We start from the raw sequence: 21,969 nt of genomic DNA on the forward strand, positions 1-21,969 counted from the left end.
ACTCTCCTATCTAGTATCTATGCTACACAGGAACATAGCATCTTTTTTACTTTCTAAAGCTTGACTTACGTTAAGCTTATACTTTGCAGTTTTCTGTCTCTGTCCTTATCCTCTTTTCCAAGTATTCTGCTGAAATTATGCTAGCATTATCACGTCAGACAGTTCTGTATCAGACATATCCACTTTGACAGGACTTAATTTGACTTACTTTCTACTGTTATGATGTGTTAACAATCTACAAACTCCATGTTCCAAGCATTGCAACATTCTTAAATACCAAATGGCAGCATAAACTTACAGGACATGTACTAGAAAAAACAAAACGCATAAACTTTACCAGAATTCATCTGACTGTTATTAAATACTTTTAAATACACATGACAATTTAAAATTTCAAGGAAATTACAGACGTTGACCATCAAGTACAAAGAAAACACAGTATGAAGAAAAGAATAATTTAGGATACCTTGGGTTGGGATTGCCTTTTACTACTTTCTGTCCATATACTTGCGCCAGCGATACCCATCATCAAGGATATCGATATCACTGGTTGCTTGTACAACAAGAAGGCTCCCGAATAGTTCTAGTTACCCCTATGATGTCCATCGTATTGGTTTCTTTCTTCCTGTCAATTTTCAGAGAAGCATTTGACACATATTAGAGCAAGTAATTAGTTACATCTGCAAAAATGATCAAATAACAAATAAATATGAATTCTAATAGAAGTAACCTGTGGTTTGAATCAGATTCTTCTTCATCAAGATCTTCATCACCAGAGAACTTGTCCACCTGTGTCCTTCCATCATCGTCTTCACTTGCAGAAATTGATGATTGCTCCGGTGTACCTAGTGACTCCAGGTGATTAGAGTTTTGCCTTCGCGGTGGAGTAGACGATGGATCTGAGAGATCAGTAACAACAAAAGCTGATAAGGACCTTTCAAGACCTTCACTCTTTCCTTGTTGGGAATAACTTGAAGCATCATTAACTTTCATTAGCCCTAATTTAGTGTTTTCCCAAGAGAACCCACTTTCAACTTTGACAAGAGAACCACGGCCTTCGGTACTTTGTCCCTCTTTATTATGGTTATGAACAGCCTTGTACACAATCTCCGTTACATGTCCATCCAGAGAACATTCAATCTTCTTTTTGGTTGGACAACTAGGGTGTGTGCACTTGTAGTAACTCCGAGGATATTCACTACCTTTAACATGCTTTTGCCCATATTTGCGCCCATCGTCAGAAGGCCTTTCAATTCCAGTAGGAGGAACTATTGCAGTTTGGTTAAACTTGAAAGCTGCCTTTGTTGCTGCTCCTCAAAAGAAGCTGCCTGTGAAGGAACAGCCCGAAGCTAGTGGTTCAGATGAAGAATCTACCACAGGCTCTTTTGTCTTGCTAAAGATTGGGGAAGTCCACATCTGAGCATCATCCTGGACCCCTTTAGAGACTGGTGGTGGTTGTAAACAAAAGTTGACTTCAAGATAAGACCCATAAAACTGTTACTTTTCCAACTTCCAATGTTACTAACTTGAAATAAAATCTAGAGAGAGCTAAAATGGAAAAATCAATCAATTATAAAACTATAGAGAGAGGATTCCAGTAAGCTCAAGATCAACATGCTCATTGTAGCCCCATATAAGTCTATTAGTGTGTGCAGCTGAAACAATCCCCTATAAATTGAAATTGTTTGAATTGGGTGACAAATCCAAATAGAAATACATTTCTAATTCTGTAAGTATAGCTCAAATTGGATTTCCCTTTTCTAGCTTGATCCCTACTTTTCAATCTAGCCCAGCATCCATTACATCTTGCCGTTTCTTTTCTATTCTAGTCTAATCAAGACTGAATTTTACAGAGGCATGGAAAGCAAAAAAAACATCAAATACAATCTTGTTCAAAAACAAAAAGCTTACTATGGCGTTAACAAATTGTGTTTCCGAAAAGCCAGAGGCAAAGAGTTGCATGATGATTACCAGGTTTCCCAAAGATTGCATGTCTGAACTAAGGTTGGAACTGGCAAGAGGTTTGAAAGCAAAGCTGGAGCAGCTGCCATCCTCATTCTTTACAATATCTAAAGCAGCAGTAGCAGCAGTGCTTTGAAATGAAAACACTGCCTTGCAGCAGGATCGGAAGGGTAAATCCTAGACCAACTTGACAACTGTTAGCCATATGTTACATAGGGACGGATTCATTGAAATATTAACCAGATAAGTGCCTGGCTGCCAGCATAACTACATAATCATTAAAGCAAACAAGTTTTACCAGAATTACATAAGCTAAATTAATTATGCTGAATAACCTTCTGTCTGCTGCCAGTCTTGCTACCTTAGATCAACTTATCATTGAAGTTGAAGTGGGCACTTAATGGTAAATCAACAACAAAAAGGAGCCATTTCTTTTCATAGGGACAGATTCATAGATGGTAATGGAACATAAGTTGACTGCTCCTGAATAAAATTACATGTTTCGAAACTGCTAATTCATATTAAAACACAGTATGCACAATATCTAAACAATGCCCACTAAATAATGAATTTAATATTTTCCTCCAATAATATTGGTGCTAGGTGGCATTCTATTTTACAGCTATGGTTGGTGAAAATGGACACTTGGGGCCCACGTGGTCTCAAGGGGTGTCATATGGCAGAGTGGGGCCATGCATATTTAAAGGTGTATGTTTATCTAAGAGGGCAATTCTGGAACACGTTCATTCATTCCGGCATTCATTCAAACATCCATTATCCATCATTCTGGTGAACTAGGTTTTTGTGCGACCAGCTAGTGAGCCCTATGCTTGGAAACTGACATCAGCTAGAAGCTATTTTGGTTTATGGCTGGAAAGGTGCCTAGAGAGTAGCACGATCTCGTGTAAGCCTAGAGTTGAGACCATCTCTGGCTCACTGTAAGGCACCTTGAAGAGGTGGGCAGCACCAAAGACTGGCAGGGCACAAAGAAGGGGTGTGCCACTTAGGCACAGGTTCACGAGAGTGGAAGCATGTGGTTGGAGCAGTGTCTGCTAAGTTAATAGTTCATCCGAGGATATGTGTTTGTTATTAGGTGTTCACCGTTGCACGTGGAGTTGCAGCCTCGGTTCGAGGGTGACCCGTGGTTGAGATTTATGAACCACACAATCTATGGTTGGCTAGAACATGGAGAGCCCACAACCAATTGGATTTCAATTGTAAATAAGTTTCTACTATACAATTTATTATATTTATGTGCCATGCTTATAATTGCATGTTTTCTTGTTGGAAACCCTAGTGAGGGTTTGGTATTTATGTATATGTGTTCCATTGCGCATGAACCTAATATGTTGTATTTAAACCCTAATTTTCTTGTGCATAAACCCTAGTTGGTGGAGTGTGGATTGGTAATTGGTAATGTGCTTATAGGGTTTTACTAAATAGGGTTTTATGAGTTAAATATACTTTGTTGCGTATGACTAAATTATTGCATAAACCCTAATTACTATGTGAATGTTAATGGCTAAAGCATTGTTATAATTACTCGTTAATTATACATGTTTTTAATGGATTGAATGTTATGGTTAATACCCAGGTGCTAAAGCATTGTGTTAATTACTCATTAATTATACATGTTTTTAATGGATTCAATGATATGGTTAATACCCAAGTGACAAAATTACTGTGGGGTTTGCACAGAGTTACAAGGGCTCTAGCAGTGAGCCAGGGTTTAATATCTAAAATTGGTAATTATGTGCTTTTGTAGGAATTTTTGGGGAATTTTAGTTTCTGGGTTAGAAGTGTTGTCTAGTTGGGGGGCAGGGATGATACATAATTGATGTGGCAGTTCAATGTGCTCACCTCAATCTACGTCGTGGCATGCATGAATAGTTCTGGCAAGTAGTATCCATAACCACCTTATCCATCTTGTGGTAACCTCTAGTCCTCCCCCTTTCGTTCCTCTTGTTCTAAAGCCTCCTTCCCCTCTTCACGTCTTGCACCTTCCCTCCCTTGTTTGTCGTTAACATGAGTCCTAGTCTGGGGCCTGTGAATCTCTATTAGGAGGTATAACTCTTCTCAGTCTCTTTCGGACAGTCAATGCAATTGCAATTGCAAAGAAGAAAACTTAGCTCGATTGTTTCTTCAACAATAATCACCACATTAAAAATAGCACTCTCATTTTTTTCAGTTGAATCTTCAATTATGCTTCTTCTTGTAGAAGTTGGAGGTTGTTCCCTCACCCTGAGCATATGTAGTCACCAAAGCTATTGTTGTAGATGTGCATGTCTCAGTGCAAGCCAAATCATATACCTAGATTAAACCAAATGTTGGGAAATTAGGGAACTGTAATGGATGCTTCCACCAAGAAAGAAGGTGGAATGAGGAGGAATGTTGACTCTCGTGCCTTTTCCTCTGCTTATGGCTTTGAATATGCCTTAGACACCTGGGATGACGCTAGAACTTACTCACAAGTCAATTGATGGTCTACCTATGAGGTGGTGGAGGAATGTCATCCATGCGCTACCAAGTATCACAAATTGTTACAGGATTGACACACCCACCCCATCCATTGCAATGAACTATAAAGCATCAGTTGTAGCAAACTCTGCAATTTGAATAAGACTGCAACGCCTCACCAACAACATGGAATACAAGGAATTGCAAAGCATTAATTGCATGGAGCTCTACAACCTCATAATTATTTAATAAGCCTACATATTGACCAATACAAAAATCAATTTTTTAATGATTAATGATTCCTAACTGTTGAATTTTCTAAGTCTATCCATTAGAAAATTAATCTGTATTCTGCTGGTTTATTTCTTCTACTTCTTTAAAATCGAACAAGTTATTTAATACATTAAACACTGAAATAAACACAATACAGTCACAACATCTATAGATCATCAACTGAAAGAAAACAAGCACACAAGTGACACCGTTATTTTTGGACCAATGTCCCCGGAAAAACCCAATGTGGGAAAATCGGTGCAGCTATTCAGAGGGTCATATTATTATGCAGTCTATCTGAGTACAACTGGGTGCCTAACCATCTCACCCGACAGAGAAAAATACACGGCAGCAATACCTCTATATCCAAAAATAGGTATTCAAAAAACTTGTCCCACGAAACCCTCTCCGGCACAACTGAAGCTCAGCGCTGGCCCTTCTGGCCACTATATCAACCTCCTGCTGACCTGCGTCAGCCCTCTGAGGCACTGCGCAGCTTCTGGGAGCCTCTGCGTCACTCCCTCTGCCCTCTGCGTGGATGACACAGTCTCTCTGGGCTCTACGCTGCCTCAACTGGGCTCTGCGTAGCCTGGACTAGCTGTTGTTCTTGCTCTTCCCGCTTCTGTGTTGGTCTCCCAGTACTATCTCTGCCTCTCTGCTTCGTACTCACTGCCCCTTGTTGTTGATCACTGATTCAACTTTGCTTAGCAACCCCGCTCTAGCAAAATGAATGACTGATCACTCAGGTGTGTTCTCCAACTAACCCTCAAGCCTCTTCTTATACTTTTCTCGTTGGTCCTTCAACGACCGAAATTAAATCTCTAATCAATTCTAAGATTAGATTTGGCTTGATCCATGACTTTTGTAACCTTCTAACCCAATTTTATATTAATACCCATTAACTCCATTAAAAATATTAATTATTTTAATATCTCCCAAATTAGGTACAATCTGTCCCAACCATTTCTGGGTCTTGAGATCTCATGTGCTTTAGCCTCTCCACCAATTTTCATGGCTAGAGCACATCCGATGCTACCCCAAATCAACACTCACTCTTAGCGAGGACTGTGCTCTAGTAATACTCCACACTAAGCATCACACTGATTATCCGGCACCAATACCTGTGCTGATGCTAGGTCTCTCTGCCCAACATCCTTTGTATTGCTGCATCCTGTACTGCTACACATGGCTCTGCCACTTCCACTACTGCATCTGTACGACAGCTCCCTCTGAATCCGTTCTGTTGCTGGTCCATCCTCCAAACACTGCATCCGTACGACAACTCCCTCTACATCCATTTTGCTATTGGTCCATCCTCCAAACACTGCATTTGCACTACATCCCCTTCTCATCATGCTGCATCGTGCTACTGCATACTTCTACTGCACAGCAACTCAGTTACTAAGAAGTAAGTAACTGATCCACCCAACTTCTGACATCCTTATCACGCTAAGAACACTCTCGATGTTGAAGCTCCCTCCGCCGCTATCAAGTGCTCCCTCTACTGACCTCTGCGCTGCCGCAACAACTCCTTGCATCTCGCACCGTTGCACACCTCTCTGTGCTATCCTACATTGGTGCAACACTCTCCATGCCTCTCGCACTGTTGCAGCATGCTAGCCTCGCACTGCCCGAGTTCTCCTACACTGTAGCACTCTCTGCTGCTTCATCCACATCCATCTTTATTGACATCCGACAGTCCTGCTACTCTCTCTTCGAAGCTCCCATAGCAAGGTATAATCCAAGAGGTTGGGTACCTCAAGGATCCTTCTCCTTATCACCTGTAGTCCTCCTAACTACAGCTCGATGTCTCCTCACTTCTTCTCAAGTGCCACATGAGCACTCATGGCACAATCGTCATCCTCCTCGACTTCTTTCTCCGCCCTTGTTGGCGCTGCCTTGGACTCAGAAGACTCTCCCTTGTTCTTTTTCCTCAGACACTGGTTCACAAAATGACCCAGTTCCCCACAATGGAAGCACTTGACCTTGGAGAGGTCCTTCTTCTTCCTCTTCTCTTACTTTCCCATAGATGCTAGAGCTGCATCCTCTTCCTCCTCCTTCTTGATCCTGACCCCTTTGCCGCTACTCCCCATCGTGGTCAGCCGTCTAATCTCTTCTTGACAAAGAGCCGCTCACAGTTCTTCCCAATCTAGAAGACTCGTCCTGCCCAGTATGCTCTGAAAAAATACCTCCCAATCCTCAGAAATTGCGTTAAGTGCGGTCCTCACCATCAATTCCTCATCCAGCGTGGCCCCTATAGAAGTTAGCTGGTCATGGATCTCCTTCAACCGACCGAGGAAGACATCTATCTGCTCTCCCTTCTACATCTGTTATGCCCTTAGCTGATTCTCTGGGAGCATTTTCCTCTGCACGGAAGTATGCTGGTACAATGTCTTCAAAGTGTCCCACATCTCCTTTGTTGTTTCCCTCTCGGCAATATGTGGTACCACATGATCCTTGAGACACCATCAAGGATGATGCACTTTGCCTTAGCCATTGCCTCCTCGTACCTATCATTTGCTACCGGGTCAACTGGGATAGCCATCGTTCTCAAGGGAAAGCCCTTGATGCGATGTCTATCTAGAATGGACAAGATCTTGGCCTTCCAAACCACAAAGTTTGACGCTCCGTCCAGCCTATCCTGATCTCTCAGCCCATTCACGGGCATCTCGCTGCTCTTCTTTCGACTCCTCTGAGTCTCTCTACTTCTCGTCTGGAAGTTCTCTTCTGGACTTCTCTGAATCTTGATTTCCCTCCTCGAAATCCTTCTGCCAACATCAAGTTGCTCCACTCCGATCACCTGTGCAACTGCAACACTGATTTGGATTCAATCCGCCTCAGCAGCAACTCCCTCCACCTTGATCTTGCCCTGTTAGGTACTGTTCTGACAACAGTACCCCACCATCTTCACTCCACAAACTACCCACAGCCTCCTATGCCCCATCAATTGAAGGATTGAGCCTCTTGGCTCTGTGCAATCTTGGCACCGGCAAAACAGCTCCCTCAGCCAACTGCGTCAACCCACTAGCCTGTTTCTGCCCTCCTCAGCCTCTACGCTGCCTCTCTCTAGCCCAAATTGATGACGCAATCCCTCTGCGTCAACCCTTCTTCTGTCGCTTTCTGCAAGGAACAACTTCTGTCACTCGAGATAGTTGTTTCTACTGCAATTGCTCTGCTTCAGTTGGTGCCTTCAGCTCTCTTGTGATCTGCAACCACACTCCAATACCATGTTGAATTTTCTAAGTCTATCTGTTAGAAAATTAATCTGTATTCTGTTGGTTTATTTCTTCTACTTGTTTAAAATCGAACAAGTTATTTAATACATTAAACATTGAAATAAACACAATACAGTCACAACATCTACAGATCATCAACTGAAAGAAAACAAGCACACAAGTGACACCATTATTTTTGGAACAATGTCCCCGGAAAAACCAAATGTGGGAAAACCGATGCAGCTATCCAGAGGGTCATATTATTATGCAGTCTATCTGAGTACAACTGGGTGCCTAACCAACTCACCCGACAAAGAAAAATACACAACAACAATACCTCTATATCTGGAAACAGGTATTCAGAAAACTTGTCCCACAAAACCCTCTCTGGCACAACTGAAGCTCAACGTTGGCCCTTCTGGCCACTGCATCAGCCTCCCACTGACCTGCATCAGCCCCAAGACCCTCTGTGTCAGCCCTCTGAGGCACTGCGCAACCTCTGGGAGCCTTTGCGTCACTCCCTTTGCCCTCTGCATGGATGACGCAGTCTCTCTGGGCTATATGCTGCCTCTATTGGGCTCTGCGTAGCTTGGACTGGCTGTTATTCTCGCTCTTTCTACTACTGTGCTAGTCTCCTAGTATTGTCTCTGCCTCTCTGCCTCGTACTCACTGCCCTTTGTTGTTGATCACTAATTCAACTTTGCTTAGCAACCCCACTCTAGCAAAATGAATCACTGACCACCCTGGTGTGTTCTCCAACTGACCCTCAAGCTTCTTCTTATACTTTTCTCGTTGGTCCTTCAATGGCCGAGATTAAATCTCTAATCTTATCCGACTAGATTTGGCTTGATCCATGACTTTTGGAACCTTCTAACCCAGTTTTATATTAATACCCATTAATATTTTATTTTTCCTAAGTTTAGACTTAAAAACTCCATTAAAAATATTAATTATTTTAATATCTCCCAAACCGGGTACAATTTGTCCAAACCATTTCTGGGTCTTGGAGATCTCATGTGCTTTAACCTCTCCACCAATTTTCATGGCTAAAGCACATCCGATGCTACCCCAAATCAACACTAACAATTAAATATAAATAAATCACAGAGATCTCTTCATGGCTAGAGCATATCCGATGCTACCCCAAAACAACATTAACAATTAAATATAAATAGATCACAAAGTCAAGAGATCCGAGTCAAGTCGGGAGATCTAAGTCAAATCATGTAAGAATGAACCCATGGAAAAGGCATATTTCAAATTTCAAAAATATAAAAATAAATTGATTTTTTCTAAATAAATAAAATAAATATTAAAATTTAATGAGACTTGGAATAAATATGATGAAACTGAGCAAATTAATATACATTCAATGGATTTTGACTACTACGCAAAAATTATAGTCCCTGGCTAGAGGGAGGGACTGAAAATGTCACCATACAAAAATGTCTATAATGAAACATCATAAACTAATATTGTGAAATTCTTAATTGGCCTTATTTAATATTTAATTTACTTACAACCAAGTTCATTGTGAATAATTGATTTGTTTGCTTGAAAAATGTCATGGGTGAGAGGAAATAAATGTGGTCACATTGCCTCAAACCCGAACAATCACACAAGGGGGAAGGACCATGCACCCTCATTATATGATGGTTATGGAACTTAACCCCAATAAATGTGGTCACTCTGCCACACAAGGGGGAAGGACCATGCACCCTCATTGCAAGAGTGTTATGGATCTTAACCCTAATAAATGTGGCCCCTCGACCTCAAACCAACACAATCATGTAGGGGAAGGACATTGCACCCTCACGATATGAGGGTTATGTACCTTAACCCTCAAAGAGAAGGATCAAAAATAGGTTATTTCCTCTCCACCAACACTAATGGTAGAAGTCAAATTACTAAGTGGAGTGGCACAATAGAAGAATCATAACAAGTGCATGTGGATAAGGTTTTAGAATGGATATAAAGTAATGGATTCAATATTCTTATGTATATGAGGGTTATGGACCTTAACCCTCAAAGAGAAGGATCAAAAATAGGTTATTTCCTCTCCACCAACATTAATGGTAGAAGTCAAATTACTAAGTGGAGTGGCACAAGAGAAGAATCATAACAAGTGCATGTGGATAAGGTTTTAGAATGGATATAAAGTAATGGATTCAATATTCTTACGTATTTTTTGTTTTTGTTGCATGCTTTTATGTTAATTTTAGGTATGTTCTATGCTTAGAGCAATTTATTTCAATTTTCATAGTTAGCTCAATATCTTTTCCAGATTAGCAATCACATCAGCGTTAAAGTAAACTGCAGATAGAACATAAACATAAATCGTAGAAGACAAGCCAAGACAAGAGGAGACAAGATGTGGCGCTAGCCAAGTTCAAACCCCAATGTGGGGAAACCCTTGATCAATTCTTCTTCTATGTTCTTCAATAGTTCAACAGAGAGAGAGAGAAAGAGAGATAGTACATTTACAACAGAAGTCAACACTTTGACTTTCTATATCTACATGAGATCAGTTGAAGACATTCTGCTTCAACTGACTCTCTAAGGTGACTTCTTCACCTATCATAGTGTTGCATCTCGTCCACTTGCTGCACCTCACCGTGCTGCACCATGTTGCAATTATCATCACAGTGCTGGACCTAATGACCATACTATGCATTTCATGTTGTTGCTCCTGTCACTGTGCTGCTCCAATCATTGAGCTGCTCTTATCACGGATCTACACCTAATGTTGTACTCATCGCTGATCTGCACTCAATGTTGCACCATCACTGATCTGTACTCAATGACTGCTATGCTGCACTTCATCATCAGTTGCACTATTGTCTTGTTGTCACCTACATGCTGCATATGGCAATACTGTAGCTCTGTCATGGAACAGCCTTAGCTGCTTGCTATGGCTTGCAGCCTAGCAAAGCAGCTAGTTGTAGCAAGAGATTCTTCCAACAGATCTCATGAACCATTTATACATATCCAGACATAATCTTGTTACAAAGTTGTTTGCTATACTTGACTTTGTTGTCAGCACTTTGATTCACCAACCAAGTAAACAGTCCTAGGAACAAATCATGTCCAAGCATCTTGTTGTAATACAATAACTCTTGCTATAGTTTTAGATCCACTTTCCTTGCTGTGTCTAAGGGTCCTTTCATACATAGACAAGGGTTATTTGGTTGCTGGCCGACCTTGACGAATTGTCCCATAACACAAATAAATTCATATCTCCATGAATACTTATCGGAATCAAATGATATTTAGATCAATCCTACACCTCTCGATGAGAGGGATCCAAGAAAAATATCGGCTTCCATTAATAAGATGACCCACATGGAGTTTGGCCCTAGTTGCCAATTTTAACACTCCCTCTCAACTAGGGAGAACTCCATCCGCTGATCCATATGTCCGACTATAATATCTCTGCCATCAGCGCCCTGCATTGCTCTGCTCTGCTAAGCTCTGCTTTACTTTGCTCTGCTCTACTCTGCTAAACCATGAAGAAGAAGAATTGATCGAGAATGTCTCATACCATTCTCTACTGACCCGAAGTCAGTTTTATCTGAAGAGAGTGTGTCACATCACTCTTACTGACCCGAAGTCAGTTTTATTGATCCCTGATCAATATCACAAGAGAGTGTCTCAAACTGCTCATACTGATCCCAGATCAATGGAGGTCATCCTAGCATAGGGAGTACGGTCGATACAACGATGCGTCCATCGATAGTACTACTATGGTCCCTATCCTCATTTCCCTGCTCATTGATCATATGAGAGGTACTTCCCATGAGTCCCAGACTGCATGGGTAGGATGCCTCGATAAGAGAACTAATCATCCTGTCCACAGGAGAATGAATCATCATGTCCAATGGATGCCATGGAGAACTAATCATCCTGGCCTACAGGAGAACTAATCATCCTGTTACACAGTCGCCACGGGGTGTCAATGTATGCAACATGCAGGACCCTTTTACAAGGGTCTCTCAACGACTCCAAGTCGTTTGGGAAAATCACAGATTTGATCTTTCCACGGGGCTTTGACAAAGTGTATGCGACCTATACATCAATCTCAATGTGATGGAGCTTCCTCACTCATCGACTTACCATATCCCAGATAAGGTAGTATCTGATGTCTATCTGCTGGAGCAATCATCGAATACGAGATTTCTCAATAATCAAATCCCCACTGGTTATCACAAAGAATCACAGTGTTATTCATCATATGTACAAAAAGCTCACTGAAGAGCTTCCTCAACCAGGCAGCTTCATACGAGATCATAGTCGTAGCTATGTATTCGGTCTCAGCGGTGCTTATAACAACCGAATTATGCTACCTACTCATCCATGATATCAAAGCAGAATCCAAAGAGAACCAGCATTGAGAAGTGCTCTAGTGTTCCTCCACACTACCTACCCAGTCAACATTCGAATAATCATGCAGTTTCATCTTTCCGGCAGTGTATCTCAATCCATGAGAGATTGTGCCCTGAAGATATCTCAGAAGATTCTTGGCACCAATCCAATGAGTCTCAACCAAATATGAGCTCCCCATCCTAACTGCAAAACATATGTCCAGATGGAAGTTCACCAAGAACATCAACGCGAATGAGTTTATGAAACTTAGAAGCATTTCCCAAATCTGGTCCGACATCACTACCATATAACTTCTGAAGGTTAAGATCCTCGAGGTAGTCACAGGTTTGCAGTTTATCATTCCACATCTGAAATCCAACTCCCTCTTACTTCTGCAAATGAGAGGGTCTACACCTGTCAGAAATAGGTCGTCCTCATAAGGTGCCGATATGAGAGATCTATCATCCACAACCTTCGGGTAATGATGTGGATCAGTTTCACTCCTAGTGAGTCTCAGCTTCATCAAACAGCTATCAATCCTCTCATACTACGCTCGGGGTGTTTTGCTTCAAGCCATAAAGGGCTTTCTTCCACCTGTATACATGAGATTCCTGATCATGAATCTCAAACCCCTCGGGTTGTTCCAAACCTATGGACCTGCTACATCAGGGGAATGGTCCCCTTGTAATATTTTCCTTTGATACATTTCAGACATGTACCTTCATGCTCTTCTAGAATTCAGGCATCCCTGTTACTATCTAACTCACATCGGGTAGGGCCCCATAATAGACCTCAGGTGCTATAGATGAGATGTGTCAACTAACATGGTCCCCAATGGACCATCCTGCAACTTTGTACAAATTGCCAATCCTGAACCCATGAGTAAAAGCATCTTTGAAAATTCTATTTTCAAACACGTACCTTTCCATCGATGAATGCCACCTTGAAACCTTTTACTTTCATTGCCGAAATGGACACCAGGTTCTTCTTGCGATCAGGTACATAAAAGAGATTCTGTAGATGAATCGAGTTACCCTCATTCAATTGAGGGGTAACACCCTTTCCGGAATAGGTGGCATCGGCTCCAAGTATTATCTCACGAATGTTTCCATCTCTACCAAATTAGAGAGACATCACCCTTCTATCCGATGAAGTGCCTTGAAGCACTACAATCAATAAGCCAAATTCCCAAAGAATCTGAAGGAGAGGGCCAATACAAGATAACGCTTCTTTAACTTATCAAAAACAACATTTGATTCTTCATACCTGGGGTTCATTGCTTTCTTTGAAGATTCAGCCATTTCCTTGATGACCTGCATTACCTGTCATTCCTTTGATCATTGAAGATGTCCCTGGAATGATTGTTATCTTCATCAAGAGATGTGTCTCTACCATTCAGACACTCCTTCACATAATGGCCGAACTTATTGCAACCAAGGCATGCCTTTCCTTCCACCCTTAGATCCAGACTTCTCAATGAAGTGATCTTTAGGTAGGCCATCAGAAACTTCTGTTGCGCCATTCTGATAATATTCTCTGCTTCAACTTCACCCTTGGTGAATTTGAAGAGGGATGAGGAATCCACTGATCCTTTTGTCCTTCCCCAACTGTCTTCGGTGATTGCTCTTTCACTCTTGCTTGGGCATTGTCTTCACCTCAGCTCTAATACCATGTTAATTTTAGGTATGTTCTATGCTTAGAGCAATTTATTTCAATTTTCATAGTTAGCTCAATATCTTTTCCAGATTAGCAATCACATCAACATTAAAGTAAACTGCAGATAGAACATAAACATAAAACGCAGAAGACAAGCCAAGACAAGGGGACACAAGATGTGGCGCTAGCCAGGGACAAACCCCAATGTGGGTAAACCCTTGATAATTTCTTCTTCTATGTTCTATTAGTGTCGGTCTTGAAAGCCCTCCATCAGCGATCAAAGCTCTTTGCATTTGCATTAGTAGGTGTCTCATCAGTGTCAAATTTTGCATCCCGTTAGGCATGCCATAACCCTGATGGAGGAGCTGGTCTATTTATACCCCTCTTGGCTTTGTTGGATCAGGTCATATCAGTCATTAAGTTTTTCAAGCTTGTCTTGATTTGTCTTGAGGTCAAAGTCCTAGGTCTAGGGTTTTGTTCATTTATCTCTGCAAGGTCATGTCTTTGAAAATCCATGAGTACTCAGCAAGCCAGAGGGAGGATTGTAAACATGTTTCTTCGATATTTTTATCTTGTACAGTGAACTTTCACCTTAAAACTCTGTTTTTAAAGCCAAGGTCATTTTCTCAGTTTTTGTAAATAAGTGATGAAATTTCAAAAGTCTTCAGCCGACAAAATGCAGCCCTGGTCCCCTTGCCAAGATCCCTCGGATGATCTACCTGCAAAAAAAATCAAGTCAAAGCACTCAATGAGTCAAATTCAGGATAAAGGAAACCAAAAGTCAGTGTTATAAAAGTGTCAAAGATAAAACTTTAGAAAGTGGGTTTATGAATGAAATTTTTTCAAATGTAACTTATAAAAGCCCAAATTCCCTCCTTTCACTCTCATTGTGCATCCTAACGCTTGCAAGAGAAGTTTCAGAGAGTGACTGAGAGAAAGGAGCAAAGGCGGAGCGATTTCGGGCAGCAGAGAGGGGCGCGACCCGTCGAGCCAGGTGCGCGACCCGTTGGGTGTGCGCGACCCGTCAGAGGGTCTCCCACAGTTCAGAAAAACAACGGGCGCGACCCGTCAGAGGGGCGCGACCCGTTGGGCGTGGTGCGCGACCCATTGAACCGTCTTGCTGCAAACTTCAAACAAATTACCCAATCTTCCTCCAAGTCATCAAATTTGTTCGAGGTAGGCTCTTTACACATCATTTTTGTGGTTGGTGATGAATGTAAGCTCTCATGCTTGTATTTTAACCTCAAATCATGCAAGTGAAAAGACATTATATGGCTGCAATGTTAATGAGCAAACTGTGCTAGGGTTTGTGTTGTTTCAAGCTATTTTTCTCTTTGGTTTGTTTCCCTCCTTTCCCTTTCACTCACACTTATATGTTCATCTCTTTTCCCATATTATTTTACAAATAATATGCAAATCTTTCCCCATCCCTAATCACTAAAAATGAAAACCCTATCCCTCTCCCAAAGCATCAAAAAACAAAATTCAAACCCTAATTCCCCTCCACCATATGCATGTGTAAATAAAACAAAAAATGTTGGTAAATATGTCAGCGTGTTTTGTGCATAGTTTCCCTATTTCCCCTATTAATACATGTATGCATATTCCCATGTTCACTTTCATACATGTTTTTTCCCATATGCAATGATCTTTGCAAATGATTTCCCAATTATAAATATGTATTCCTATATGCATAATGATTTGCAACATTTCCCTTAAAAATTCCCTATTATATTTATATATTCCCATTCCTTGTTAACCCTCCCCTAACATTTCCCTCATGTCTTTTTCCCCTTGAAACAACATAGAGTTCAGCACTTTTTGCAGGCAAAGACAGCAGTTCAGTTTGTCCACTTTGCTCCTAAACCATGTCAGAAACTGAAACTTATGAGCAAAGTGATGACCATTCATCATCTACAGAGGTTGAGGTACAGAGGAGGCCTCGTAGGGGTGGTAAGGGTGGACATCATAAGCGAGAGGAGCCCACCTCTTTGGCAGAATCAATGTTTTTAAAACCGGAACCGGTGACCGGACCGGTCCACCTAATGAACCGGTTTACCGACCGGAACCGGTCTAACCAGCACTAGTTTGGTCTAAACGAACCGGTTTTAAAAAAATACATTAAATAATTAATTTTTAATGAAACAAAACTATTTTTAAGATGTAAAACCATGATTCCAAGCCAATAGAGACAAAATATGCAAAGTTTGCTCATTTATATACCATGTAAAGGTGAATACATCAAAATGGCACCGAGTGCAATACATATCATCAACAAAATAGAAAAATACATAACAAATGAGGCTCTCAATGGCCTATAAAGTCCAAAAACATTGCTGCAAGCTATGAGGCCATTGGCCTACTACAAGTCTACAGTATACACATGATCAATCATCAAGTTCATTACCACAGTCCACTGCTAGTAGTAGACACAAGATCATCATCAGGAGCTACATAGACATCATCTGGTTCAGAGTTTGAGGATGCCTCGGCCTGATCTGCAACCTCAGTATCAATGCCACCAATGACAATAGAAGTGGACCTAATGGAAGCACGAGTTTGTCGACCTGCATGACTAGTGCCTTCCATTGGTTCCTTGCCTTTCCTTGATGCCGCTATTGATCCTGGTTCTGATGCCACCACATAATCTGCTTCATCCCCCGCCAAAGCCATGTCGATATCAAAATCAGCCTCAAACACAGGTTCTTCAGTCTCCTCCACCCATTCTAATGTTGGATCAATATCGTCCAACACAATGGGATCTAGATCAGGAGTTTTTCTTATCATTTGGAGCTCTAATTGCATTTATTGTTTACCCCCAAACCATGAAATCCTGAAAACCATTAAGTCTGCTGAATTTTGAGTGAAATCTAAAATTCTAGTTTCTCCATATGAAATCCAATGAGGTCGAAACCACTCTCAAACATCCTGAGTCATTTCATGGTAATGTTTAAAATTTAAGTAAAAGGATGAAAATGAAAATTAAAAGAAATGTCACTTTTACTTTAAGAATTTAACATTACCATTAATTGCCAACATTGTTAGGGTTGAAACACCCTTAGTCCCCCCCCAAAACCCCTCAAACACAGTCAAAAACATGTTTTTTTAACTTTATGGTGGTTGTGCCTAAAACCGGCCGGTTTAGGACAAAACCGGCCGGTTTTGTCCTAAACCGGCCGGTTTTCATCGGTTAGGGCCAAAAATCGGGCAAATGAAGGGTCTGACCGGGTTTTTAGGCCGGTTCGGACCGGCCAACTAGCTAACCGGCCGGTTTGACTAGTTACCGGTTTTTCTGAGCGGTTTTTAAAACTATGGGCAGAATTACAGGCTTGTCCTATGCTAGTCACTTGTTTTCAGTACATGTCTTGTTATCAGTTTTGTGAGAGGATCTCCCGGATTCAACATCACAGAGAGTTGGCCCGCCTCTTCGTTTTACATTTGCATGATGGACATGTCAACCTTGCAGGGGTGGACTTTACATTGACACCCGAGGTGATCTCACATGCTACAGGGATACCTAATGTTGGTGAGGTGTGGCCAAAGCGCAAGTTGCTAGATACTGTTCACTTTGAGCCTTATGTCCGGCCACCATTCTTGAGACATTTAGCGGGTGTTTTTCCATTCAGATTTCTCCGGAGCGAATATGCTCCCATCATGAGGCTTATTATGCACTATTTTACCTGTGAGGGCAGATTTTCACAGGTGTACTCATATCACATTCGCCTCTTGATGCACTTCACCCGAGTGAGGATGATGAACATCCCGGTTTTCTTCTTTTAGAACATTCAGAAGATGGTGCCCATGTTGCAGAGGAAGACCCCAGCCCAGCAGTACAGGAGCCTATGTCATTATGGTTTGATTCAGCGAGTAGTATTGCATCAGTTGACACAGCAGGGTATCTCATGGGAGGAGTTTATCTCTCGTGAGTTTTTCACAATGCCACCCTAGCCACATCATGAGGTCATTCATGAGGAGGGAGGACCATCTCAGCAGCCTGATATTCCGGTCACCCGACATGTCAGCTCCACACCTCTGGTCACTTATCAGAAAGGCCCAAGGGCCTTATTTGTAGCAGCCAGGCGAGTACTATCTCCACAGCAGGTGGAAGGGGTCTCGCCTTCATCATCAGCTTAGCGAGTGTTATCTCCACATCAGGTGGAAGGGGCCTCGCTCTCTTCATCAGCACAGGCAGCACAGAGGGGCAAACAGCCCATGATCCATGAGGGTCCATCAGGAGTCCCAGACACCGAGGTCATTGATCTTGAGGCCAGTTCTCCTAGCCGAGAGGCAAAGGAGATCATTCAGCATCTCAGAGCTGAAAATGATGCTTTGCAGAAGAGAATTGAGGGTGCTCAATGGACCATCACTTACCTGGAGCAGCGCAACAAACAATTGGAGGAGGAGAAAGTACTTGATGAGCTATGGAGGATTCGTAGTGACCGAGTCTTGAACCGAAGAAGACCCGATGATCCATTACCTGCTGACCGAGAGTCCATGCTCATCCAGGTGAATGCACACTTAGAGAGGCTGTTGGCTAAGGCCAACCAAGAGAAAACATTGCTGAGGAATATGAAAAATCATTATTGGGCAAGGATGCATGTGTGCAAGGCCAAAATGAAAATGTTTCAAAGGCGCTTGACCGAGGCTCTAAAACGGAGAAAGAAGCCAAATCCCCTCCGTATCTTGGCTGAGGCTTCACTCAAGGATCATGGCACTCAATAGCCTAGCCATAGCTCAAATCCCAAAAAAAATTTGAGAATTTTGGGTAATTTTGGCAATTTTTTGTAATTTACAGGTTTTGGCTCTTCAACGGGTCTCACCCCCTGTGAGACCCTTTGTCATGGCAGCTCCTTTTTGCAAAAACTCAGCATTTCTAGATTTGTCATGCAAAGTTACATATGCCTATGGATGGACTTGAGATTTTATGGAGTTTTGGGCCTCCAGAAGGTCAAAATACATGCAAAATTTGACTTTCTGCCCCTTTTTTGAGTTGCAGAAACCAGTCTTGGGAGAATTAAGTTTTGACAGGGCAAATGACCTCCAAATCCAAAAATTCCAGTTGGGTTGGAAAGTAGACTCACAGACCTTTCCAACGAGCTATCCTGCACCCAATTCGGACACCTGCAAGTGCCTCAAACAGAGCTCCAAAGGTGCGCGACCTGTCAGGCAGGGGGGCGCGACCCGTCATGCAAACTTTGCCAGATTTCACTGTACAGCTCGGAAAAGCACAGTTTGACTTGGTTTGACTTTTTGGGGTTGAAGATGATTATCTTTGATATAATTTTTGTAACTCTAAGATACTTTTACTCTTGTTTAACACTTCTAGAAGATTCATTCATGTAATGGGTAAATATGTAATGTATGAATTAATTTACAAGTTTATAGAGGCAAGTTGTTTTGACTGCCTAGTTTGTAGTGCTTAGTTTAAAAGTGGTTGAAACAGCTCCTAGGATAGTGAGCTCGACCCATGGAAGCAGGGAAAGAGGTTAGATCATCTATATTATGTACTTTCTTGCTCATTTTCATGGTTGGACTCTTGAGGGAGAAGCTATCATTGTATTATTTCACTGCATCTCTGCAATTTTGGCTAAGGAAGACCAGGGTTTTGCAGTCATCTTTGGGATTCTTGTGGACTCATGTGTTGATGGTGTTTCTTAATGTTCTTGTAAGCTTTGTTATGTGATTCATGTCCTTTCTTTACTGCTGCACATTAAACAAATGAAGTGTTAAAGTATGAATTCATGCTAGCCATGCTCTGCTTTTAAATTTGTTTAATTTCAATGTTTTCTACTGTCTAAAAGGAATTCAAAGTCATTGTTTGCTCTCTTTAGCTCCTCATCTTTCCTTCCTGATCATCCATCTTGATTTAAGGCATCAATACTGTTTCCTACCTCGCCCCAAGGAACCCCCTGCAGAAACTGTGCCCAATCCCCGCACCCAAAATTGCAATTCCTCAATTTGCCACCAAAAACCCAAAAAACCCCAAATCAACCTTTTTAATCAGTTTACTAGCCTAATATTAGTGTTACCTTGTTGGTCATCTCATCCCATTGAAGATCTACCGAGATTGACCGGAGAGAGCCTTCTCCTGCCCCGTAGGGCTAGCTACGAGGCTGAATGGTTTGATGTAGCCTTGAGGTTTACCTTTCTCAGCCTGAGGTGAAATTTCAAGCGCTAACATACTGGCGACCATACTGGGGAGAACATCTAATCCTTTGCTCATTGACGTGTTATTTCATAAGTCTTAGACGGAGCCTTCGAAAACGCTCTTGTTTTACATCAGCGCAAGTAGATAAACGCTGCTTCAGTCCATCTCTGTGAGCTTGTGAATGTAGCGCTTCATTGACGATTTATCCCAGTATAATTGTTAACTCTGAACCGTGGATGATAGGTTGAGAGTTTTCACAGGCTGAATGCTTTTTCTTCCCTAGTCATTTTGAGAAAACAAGTTGGCTACAGATCCTAAACCCATTTTCAGATCTCATTCGTGCCCAGCTATCTTTGATTATCTTGAAGATTTAGATTTTGACGAAAATTTTGAGTTATCTCTGTTCAAAGCTAAGTCTGAAAGTGCGCTCGATTCTTTAGTCCTTGACCCTGATTTCGCAGCTGCTATTGAGTTTGAGAAACATAATAAATTGGTTGAAAATTTCATCTTAAGACATCTTCAGTCAAGTGTTCAAGCTACTACCCTTGCTGATTTTGTTGAGAATATCTCTGATCACATTGGATCTACTATCACGGCTCGCGAAGAAGCTTATCCTCCTTATGTTTCAGTCTCACCTATAATCACTTATCCTGAATCAACAGTCGGTTCTCCTCCCTCTTCTCCTACTCCTCCGACTCCCCCAACTCCACAAACTACACCTCCTCTTATAATAATCCCTGCTATCACAGCTCCACCTCCTCATACCCATCCTACTCCCCCTCCTAGAGCAATGGCTGCTCGGTTTGCCCCACTGGTTTTGCCTGCAAATCTTCATGATATGCCAGCTGATTATCAAAGTAAAATCCCCATGTTTGATGGCACTCCACAAAGTATTACAGCTCAGCAGCATATCGACAAGATGACCACATTCTTTGATCTATATGAGTTAGATGAGGAAGATGTCACCATGCGGTTGTTCGTGCAAACATTTGCAGGAGAAGTTAGAAAATGGTTCAGAGGTTTGACAGCTAACAGCATTACTACTTTGGAAGCACTTCAGAATCAGTTTTTAGATCGGTGGGAAATCAGAAAGGATCCGCTTCAAATTAATGCCGAATACAACAACCTCAAGCGTAATCCGGGTGAGTCTGTTCAAGATTACATAATCAGGTTCAATACAGTTTATAATGTTATTCCTGATGATTTGAGGCCATCTAGAAAGTCAGCACTTCTTAAGTTCCCGGATGGTTTTGATCCGGAGATGGCTTATTCATTGAGAGACAGAGATCCACCTACCTTGGAGGAAATGCAAAAAATTGCTGTCAGCGTTGAGGCAAATTTGAATGACAAAAGAGCAAGGATGAAGGCAGAAAAGCAAGTCACAATCAAGGAGGAAGCATCCACATCAAATCAGGTTGTTCTCCAACAGCTTGAGCAGCTTAGAAGGACATTTGAAAAGGTTACTATTGACAAGTCGAAGCCTCAGATTCGTAATCCCAATTTCAGAGGTCAACAGCGGCAACAATATAGGATCAAGCAACGCGAAACAAAGGCACAAGACACAGCAGCAAATGAAACCACCCTTTCAGCAGAATTTTGTTAGCCAAGAATCTGAAGATGAAGGTGATAATGTCGGAGAGGAAAATCATTTCTTCACTCCTGATGATATGCCCACATATATTACGGAAGAAGATGAGTTGGTGAGTAATTCCGTCTTTCCCCAAGATGAGCATTATATTTTGTCAAACGATGCAATACTTGAAGAAGAATCTGAAGAATATCAAAGAGGGTACTTAAATGCTTTATCAGCTCAGCAAGGACAGCAAAGGCAATTGAGAAGCCGAGCTATTCCTATAAATCCCGTGCAGAAAAGGAAAGACATCGCAGCAAAGAATG

General features: G+C 41.7%; 1 pseudogene across 1 annotated transcript in view; it reads right to left on the bottom strand.

Annotated features, from left to right (window-relative positions):
- Nucleotides 1-235: 235 nt before the first annotated feature.
- The window catches only part of LOC149194588 (putative WRKY transcription factor 34), a 57,331-nt pseudogene continuing 35,597 nt past the window's right edge, over nt 236-21,969 (bottom strand). Inside the window, exons 2-4 of the transcript XR_016255095.1 lie at nt 731-1,313; nt 467-625; nt 236-308 (exon numbers count right to left, since the gene is read on the bottom strand). The product of XR_016255095.1 is annotated as a putative WRKY transcription factor 34 (transcript). The remainder of the gene's footprint in view (nt 309-466; nt 626-730; nt 1,314-21,969) is intronic.

The sequence above is a fragment of the Pinus tabuliformis genome, chromosome 2_2 (assembly GCF_031772625.1).
Source record: "Pinus tabuliformis cultivar Carrire ecotype Pingquan chromosome 2_2, CPIR1, whole genome shotgun sequence".
NCBI lineage: Eukaryota > Viridiplantae > Streptophyta > Pinopsida > Pinales > Pinaceae > Pinus > Pinus tabuliformis.